Source organism: Tinamus guttatus, unplaced genomic scaffold, assembly GCF_059628265.1.
Source record: "Tinamus guttatus ecotype Peru unplaced genomic scaffold, ASM5962826v1 Tinamus_guttatus_pri_ptg000503l, whole genome shotgun sequence".
Classification (NCBI taxonomy): Eukaryota; Metazoa; Chordata; class Aves; order Tinamiformes; family Tinamidae; genus Tinamus; species Tinamus guttatus.
In genome coordinates this window covers 4,124,952-4,132,801 of record NW_028289037.1, presented here as the reverse complement: position 1 = coordinate 4,132,801, position 7,850 = coordinate 4,124,952, and the positions used below count along the sequence as shown (strand labels likewise).

Here is a 7,850-nt window from a genome sequence, read left to right as displayed (position 1 = left end):
GTTCAAAGTCTGGATCTTTACCATTGTAATGTAATTACTTATTCTTACAAGAATGTCTACAAACATAAAATGCTGCCAAAATATCGTAGGGAGAAACATCTCATAAGCAAATAAAATGTTGCTTTGATAGCCATAGCTAGCATATTTTTATTTCTTCTGTTATTCTGGATTAAATCATTATCCCTGATGGTTTGGCCAAATGAAAGTATAAAGACACTTGAACACAAATTAGTTCAGTTTTGCATGTCATATAGCTACAGAATAAATAATTAGAATATCCCAGTTTTGATGCCAGCTTTATATATTTGTGAAAGTGGAAAATGAAATTAAAATTTGTCTTCTAAGTATATTAGCACTATCAGCAGATACAATACTGTTGCAAAATATTTTGGAGCAGTGAGCAAGAAAATAAATGAAAACTCCAGTGAAGTATTATAAACCATCAATAATTAATAATGAAAAGTTCACAAAGCTTTGCAACCAGGTACAATTTTTTTCCTTATTTCACTAAAAGCATGGTCACAAAGTTATTACAAAATTATTAGACAAATTAGAGTTTTAAAGCACCCTCTAAATTTAGGCAGACTATTGTCTTTTCCTGGTAAAATTTTTATCCAATGTTAGATTTTTAAAGAGAGTTTAACTATTCCTTCCTTTTACACTGCCAGTATCACAGGTGCAGATCAAGTCACGTTGATAAGTAAAACAGGAGAATATAGTTTCTAAAAAAGCAGGTCATCCGTGTTTCTTTTTCCTGTGGTTATCTCACTGTAGTGCCTGCTGTCCAAGAATACAATCTGTACTTGTTTCTGGGCTTTTGTTAGTCTGTGTGGCTTTTATTAACACAGCTTTCATCAACCTTCCCACAGTTTAAATACAGAAGTAGAAAGACACATTTCTGAAGTCCCCAGCAAGTTAAAGCAGAACACACTGTTTTACATTTCAGAAATCTTTCCCCAAGATGTGTCAAATTAAAGGAACAATGCTTAGCTGACAATCAAAACTCCAACTAGGGTGATAATTCTGCAAACATGATGTCTTCTTAGGAGGATACTGGAGAGAATTGAGTGAAAATGGCCCTGCATTTACACCACCACCATTGTAGCTCATCATAGCTGTGCCACAAGTTTTCTAAACTAGTGAGAAAGTTGTGAAATCCAACTCTATCAGACCTATTTATTTTGTCACTATTTAGTAAATACATCAAGAGCGTGTAGGAAGGTTGCAGGGCATCCTTGTTATAGACTAGGCAAGACCTGCCGTTAGAGCTAGGCTGATGTAAAGCAGGTGCTGCTGGAAAGGTGTGCCTCTTTGCCAGGACATGCACTCCTGGCTCTTCCCTACCATGAAATTGAGGGAAGCTGAAGACCATCATCTTTACTCACACGAGCAGGAGGGCAACACAGATGCTATTCTGAAATGTCCTTCTGAGGTACGGGTGCCCAAGACTTACAGGCACCAATGCTAAACTTGGCAAAAACATGTATTTTGCACCAGAATTATCAAGAAACTTAAGGTCTGATTCACGACATGATTACTGCAGTCTTTGACAAGATAAATTCTCAGGAAGCCTTTACGCAAACAGTAGTCACAAAGTTATGAATTATTTCTGCGGTCTTTCCTAAGTGATATTACACACCATCCAAGATGCATGTCCTTCAGATGCTCTTAATGTACTTGGCGGAGCATGCAAGCAGACCAGCTGAACCCCCTGAGGCTCCTCTTGCGCATCCTTTTGGAAACAATATCTCCATAGCTTGTGCTATGTCAATTATCCATACTAGGGATTAAAAGGGGGTGCATTTTTCAGACATGTTATTTAATGTACTGAGGTCTTTAGTGGCCTTTAAATGGCAAGGCTGTCTGTTGACTTATTTATGTGTATGATGGTAGCTTAAAGGATAATCCATGCAAATAGCCTATGTGTAGTATTGGCGGCGTTTGTGAATACATATCAGAATATGGTGCCAATACGATTAACCTGCTTCACCTGGTTAGCAGCTACAAATATAAGCCAGCAAACAAGTCAGAAAAAAAATGAAAAACCTATTTTAAGTTTTAATTTGGAGCTGTATTAGTGACTGACCTTCAATAGGTTGTTGTCAGGATGTGATGATACACAATTCAGCACTTTGCACATGTAGAGTGCCAGTTAAGCTTCAAGTTTCATGTGTTTCCAAATTCTTCAATATTTTATGCTTTTAGCTTTTGCTTCAAACAATAACCCTTTGCCAAGAAAGTCATGCTGATTAAGTATATATACACACTGTGAAGAGAGTGAGGAAAAAAAAAAAACATTAGAAGAAAAAAATTGTGAAGATCTAAAAATGTGTCTCCACCTCCCTACATTGACGAGAAAAACATTTCCAGAATGGGAAAGGGTAGTATTTTAGACTTGGACAGCTCCAGATTCAAAAGCTGGCTCTGGCTTCCTTTCTTGAGCTCCGAGGATGATCACTAAGCCTATATAGGTGTGTGTGTTTAAAACAAATAGATCTTTGTTTGCTGTAAAATGAATTACTCTAGTAAAATACTGCATACTATTTAAAATGGATTAGGAAAATAGCTATATTTAATCTGCAGCTCCAAATGCTCTACGCTTGCCTCACCATAGTAAAATAAATGCCTTGCAAGGGAGGAGTGGGAGGGAAGGAGCTAGAATTCTTGTACTAGAGAGATTGAGAAAGAGGGAGAGAGAAAGTGCTCACTTCACAAGTTTGTGAAGTTCAGATAGTAATTATGAAAAAAAATACTATAATTGCATTTATTTTGCTTATTACTTTGACAATATAACGTTTTAAGGTTCTAGAAGCCTATATAGAAATTGTAAACACTCAATAAAAAGAAGAATACCTAATTTTTTCAAACCCAGATTATGTAGGTAAATTATGGAGTGACATTCCATAGTATCCCAAGCACAAAAGTTACTGAAAGTTTCTTGGCAGTGGGAAAGAAAATAAACCAGATTTTGGTGAAACAACAGAAAGATTTTGTTCTTTAGAGTGAAATTATAATAATGAAGAATAAATAGGTCCTTCACAGCGGATATTCTAATCCAGATTAAAAACCTGTGGAAGGAAAGAATGAAGAAGTTTTGATCTTCAGGTTCTGTGGTCAGCCAGCAAAATTTATGTTTCTTTAGCTTTCACTGAGAAATTTTATGTATAACCAGACAAGACTCAGGAAGGGGAATTTTACAACCTAAAATCCAAGTTTGTATTTATACTGTATTAGTGGCCAGGCCATAGATCAAGGTAGCGCTAAGTGCTTCGCCCACAGTGGCTCTGCCTAGCCACATCATTAAGACACGGGCAGCCTGCTGCTCACTGCAGTGTCCCTGCCACAAAGGCCAACACCTTCTACTCTCCTAGGAACACATGGCAATGCTGCCAGGCAAGGCCAATGTCATCTGCTCTTCTCTGAAGGCCGTAAGAGATTCAGGAGGAATGCTCAGACTGCAGGTAAGACTGAGTGTGTTAACATGACTGTGCCTTATTGTGCTTTCCTGAGCCTAAATCTGGACTCTAGCAGGGATGAAGTGTTCAGCTCAATCGCAGACACCTTTAGTGTAGTCATCTAAAGTGCCTACACTAAAAAACTTTCCTTTGAAATGCAGTATTGAGGTGGTCAGTATCTTTTTCATTTAGCAGTATTAATTAAAAAAAAGAGAGAGAGAGAAGTTGTCTTATGTATCCATACATCACTTACATTTACCAGTGATTCCAGACTGCCTAAATACAATAAAAAAAAGTCTTAGGAAAACATAGGTCTAATAACTACTACTTTGGAGGAATGTTGTAGAGCTGGCCATCCGTGTTTAGGATTAGATTCACTGTCTCAACACAAAGCAGAATGACTCCATATGGCCTAAGAGGGGATTAGCATGGTTTACAGCATTATGTGCTATTATTATAGGATATACTGTGAGTACACAAAAAACTGGATCATGACCACATTACACACCCACTCCAATGGTTCTTTATTTACCTATAGATTATCAACAATTATCATCCAGAGTTCTTTCCAATATAGCTGTAGATCTTTCATGACCTTGTTGTCTGTAAAGCCCACATCTCCAATATTTATTGTAGTGATATGTGGTAGGGACAAGATTGGTGACCTCAATATATCAAGTACTTTTGTTGTATAGATTCCAGTTATTTCAACATCTCTTCACTAACACTACTCTATTAGAAATACCTTGTCAGTGATTGTGCTTTTTCTTGGCTTACTACTCTCCTCAATACATACAAAAAAAAAAAAAAAAAAAAAAAACACTGCAACATAAGCAATGGTGAACATTCATTTAAAACTATACAGTAATGCCAAATGGATTCATTTTGCAAGGTTTTTATGACTAAAAGGGAAATAGAACTAGGAAACATTTAGAAGAAGAGAAAGAAATTCAATAATCTGTTCTTTTTACTCAATTTTCTGTTAGCATTGCTATAGTAAGGAGGACAAATACCTTGTTATTATTAGTCTTTTGAACCAAGACTATTAGCAAGTCTTTTGAAAATAGGCCTACAAATACTTCCATTTTTCCTTTTAATTTCACTGCATCAGAACAAATCCAAACTTGAAAATACCAGGCAACAGAACAGCCTGTGCAGGGGGTTATACTGCTGCAGAGCTGGCCTAATTAAAAATAAAAACATAGATAAAATAAGTGCATCTCACAACGATTCTCTACAACAGCATTATTGTAAGGCATACATAGACATCCTCCCCATTCTCTCCCTCTCATATATCTGGCATGGGTCGGAATTGTGCTAGACTTTAATAGCTTAGAATTTTCACTTGGTTGGGAAATACGTCCGTGGTGTAAAGTGTGCCCCCACTAACCCTGTGCTCCCTCCTTCAAAGACTGTAGAGGTGTTATAACAAACTCCTTAGAAAAGTACAGCTATTTAGAAGACCACTGACCCACAGCACCTTCTATTGAAGGGCCCACTGACATTATAAGCAGTAGCTTTGAGATCTGAGAATCTGAGTGCAGTTTCATGCCCTTCTTAGTCACAAAATTGGTGTAAGGAATTGCAACTGGTACACATTTTTCCCTGAACAGCTGGCTCTCCTCCTTCACACAAATCCTTCTTGATACTACAATGGCAGTACATGAGCAAACTAAGTTGGAAACCCTTGCTTTACAATTTGCTCTTATAGCAGTACATAATACTGAGTCTCCAGAGAATAAAACTATCATAACTTGCATTTTTCTTTAATATATTAAATGTTGTCTTTTGCAAATACGCTTGGCGATAGCTCAGTTCTATATATTCTGTGTGCCACATATGTTCATCCTGAACAGTCAAAGTAATCCTCTGTACAGCAGGTCTGCATAAGAAGTCATTTCACAATGGCCCTGTAACATTTAAATGAGAAAGACTAGTTTCTTTAAAGGATAATCATCTTCAGTGACTGATTATAGCTTTTTAGAACAATGATTCAGAATCTTGTTTCTAAGCAGTCTAAGCATGGTTTGAGAGCCAAATTTCCAAAAAAAAAAAAAAAAAAAAAAGAACTCTGACTCTCCTGTGATAAATCACATATTCAGCCTTATATTCTTGCCATTCAGAGTTACCAATTCTTTATTATTTTTATTTCTGAGCCAGGATGGGACTGTTTGGGGAGTATATTTGGGTTTCAAATAGTGCAAATGTCAACGTTTAAGAAATCTTTACACCATTCACTGAACCACTAGATCAGCTCTATTTCTCAATTTTACAGAGAACAGCTGGTTTGAGAAGCAATTCCTAAATTTAGACTACAAGTAGATTGCTGGAGAAATAATTAGGTATTGTTACATGGCTTTTAAAAAAAGGCTGCCAAAGACTCATCCCACTCCTAGTAGGGGTGTGGATAATTACATACTCGTTTCAAAGTAACTGAGTTGGATCAGTCACTGTAATATACAGCATACTGGAACAGAAGAGATCTGTTTCAAATAAGAGCAATAGCAAAAATACAAGACTTCAGCATATCAGATAACTCTTCAGCCTTTGTATGATTGGAAAGGATTGGATTTGACACATAAGTCAAATTTCTCATGAGTCAAATTTCCATTTCTCTTGAAACATATTAGCAATTCCAGTCAGTATAGGATTTTTTTTTTTTTGAGTGATTTCACAGACTTAAACATTGGTCTATGGTCTGCATAGTATATATGTGCGAGTTTGAGCCCTCTGAATTAAAAAGATAGAGTAAAACCAATGCAAAACAGAAGCACCAGATTCATTAGAAGAATACCATGAATCCTGTCTATGCACATAGAGTACGTGCATTTGCTCACCTATGAGCCTGTAAAATCTGATATTCTGCTTCTCTCTGACCACTTCCACAAATTAAACATTGGAAAAGAAATTTTCTGTGACTGCTCTGATGTCCAGAAATCTGCAGTGTGATTACCAGTTTCCTCTCCTATGCTTGCTAATATTTATTATCTAATATTAGCAGTAATAGTCAACCAGTCACTTGATTAAAATAAATAAATAAATAAATAAATAAATAAGTTAAGCTTAGTGTTCCTTCTAACAAAGAGTTCATGATAAAAAAAGCCGAAAGACTCTTTTCACGTTTCATGGCATATAGATCTCAAGTTTGGTCAAAACCATGGTGAAATGTCAAAAACAATTTTTTATAATGTTTAAAAATAGTTAGCACTATTAGTGCTCATGGCAATGTATTCTATAAGCTAATAGCATGCTGTGTGGAATGTGCTTCACATTATCTAAAACTGGGTTTATCCTGGGAGTTAATAAGCGTGTTTAGCAAAGCTGCTGTAGAATTTTCCCATTTTAGAGTCAGCATAGTTTTAAGAAGATGTGATCATCTTCTACTAGAATAGTATAAAACACATAAAAAAGAATGTTGCATTTACATCGGATAGAAGAGAAGAAACACATCTAGAAAGGTTGTCACTTCTGTGAACCCATCTACTAGGACAATCTTACTTCTCTCACACTGTAGGATCTGTGTTGATGTGGAAGATGTTGATATGAAAAACATGGATATGAAATCAAAATTTTATAACAAAGTCACTGTAACATGTCAAACATCATCATATTTTGATACAAAAGGTAGAATTGCTCTGACATACACTGTTGTCTTTTGAAATATACCCATCAGGCAGTGCTTAAAACACGCAAATACTCTCATTCAAACTGGACTAAACGCAGAAAATGCAATATGAGGGATATTAACTCATGTGCAAGTGACAGTATCCTGCATTATTTTTCATATAAGCACTTGGCTCCAAATTCCCAGTCCTTGCTGTTACTCATAGAATATTTCCTACAGCATTATTGTTTGCATTCAAGAGCACCTGGATCATTCCTATCAATCAGAGACACATTTCTGGGCCTCTCTCCCAAGAGGTGTAAGGCGCTCCTTTGGGACTGGGGCCATCAGATGATGGGGAAGCAGCAAACCTGTCCGGGAAAGGACTGCCTCTAAATAGCCAATGCAGAGGAAATTTGGGAGACGAGGTGGCCGAGTGGTTAAGGCGATGGACTGCTAATCCATTGTGCTCTGCACGCATGGGTTCGAATCCCATCCTCGTCGGCAGTGTGTGGTGGTTGTGAGGGTGACGGAGCATGGGGACCATCTCTCCAGAGAGCTTGTGGAGTCTCTGTCTCTGGAGATAATATTAAAAACCTACCTGGTGTGTTCTAGGTGACCCTGCTTGTACAGGGGGATTGGACATGAGGACCTCCTGTGGTCCCTTCTCAACCTCAATTATATTGTGAAAATTTATCCCTTGCAAGTACTGAACAGCAAGTGTAGCCTCAAACTGTCCACACCATGTAAACAAACAGCTCTGGAAATGGGAGCTGCTATTTTCTGGGAAA

At 37.1% G+C, this 7,850-nt stretch overlaps 1 non-coding gene across 1 annotated transcript; it reads left to right on the top strand.

The window, feature by feature from the left end:
• Positions 1-7,481: 7,481 nt before the first annotated feature.
• On the top strand, positions 7,482-7,563 carry TRNAS-GCU (transfer RNA serine (anticodon GCU)). The gene has a single exon. It is a non-coding gene; the product is annotated as a tRNA-Ser (tRNA).
• The last annotated feature ends 287 nt before the right edge of the window (positions 7,564-7,850 follow it).